Here is a 758-nt window from a genome sequence, read left to right on the forward strand (position 1 = left end):
TCAGCGGGCCAGACAGGGAGACGGCGACTTCACTCCTCTGGCCGCCTTTGTGTAGGAACTGCGGACTTCCTTTGACGTTTTCCTTTGATTTCTTTGAAAGCCTTTGAACGTCAGGGAAGTCGGGGCCCACTGAGGGACGTCTGTTGTAACGCTGACGGACACATGCTTCGGCTGACAGCACAATGGGACGGTCTGTTTCACGCGGCTCTGTGACTTTACGGAGTTTACATAAACTAAGCGATCTGTTTATCATAGCAAGGCTTTCCGGGGAACGCACTATTTCTAGCACTTTCCTTGTTCCTTTAATTAAAGACTCACCTGTTGAAACGCAGCGGAAACGTAGACTGACAGGTAGAAGAATCAGGTAATCGTAGTCAAACCATTCTCACAATCACACATTAATCACAAAGAAAATATCCATCACGATCGCCACCGCCGTTCGAACCCCCGCGTGAAACCCAAAAAAACGAACCACCGCGAATCGCTTGAACGCAGTAACACGAGTCGAATGAAGCAACAAAGCAGCGGCCCTCGTGACCGCACTCGACGACGCCCAAGCCAAAGCGGACCTGGCCTCGTTTCCCCTCGCAGCCGAACACACACTCGCCTCACAACGCCAACTGGAAGCCAACGATCACGGGCGGCTGAATGACCCGGCACATGACTCACCCTCGCATGGCGCCACGTGCTCCTTACCTGCGCGCCGCTCCAGACACAACACAGCGACGCGGCACCGGGGGACGTTTTGCATGCACGCG

At 54.2% G+C, this 758-nt stretch overlaps 1 protein-coding gene across 1 annotated transcript in view; it reads right to left on the reverse strand.

Annotated features, from left to right (window-relative positions):
• Positions 1–602, reverse strand: part of LOC119586981 (BTB/POZ domain-containing protein 6-A-like) — a 22,974-nt gene extending 22,372 nt beyond the window's left edge. The window contains exon 1 of the mRNA XM_037935723.1: positions 319–602. The gene's annotated coding sequence lies outside the window, so the exon portion shown is untranslated. The remainder of the gene's footprint in view (positions 1–318) is intronic.
• Between the last annotated feature and the right edge of the window lie 156 nt (positions 603–758).

Source organism: Penaeus monodon, chromosome 22 (genome assembly GCF_015228065.2).
Source record: "Penaeus monodon isolate SGIC_2016 chromosome 22, NSTDA_Pmon_1, whole genome shotgun sequence".
Classification (NCBI taxonomy): Eukaryota; Metazoa; Arthropoda; class Malacostraca; order Decapoda; family Penaeidae; genus Penaeus; species Penaeus monodon.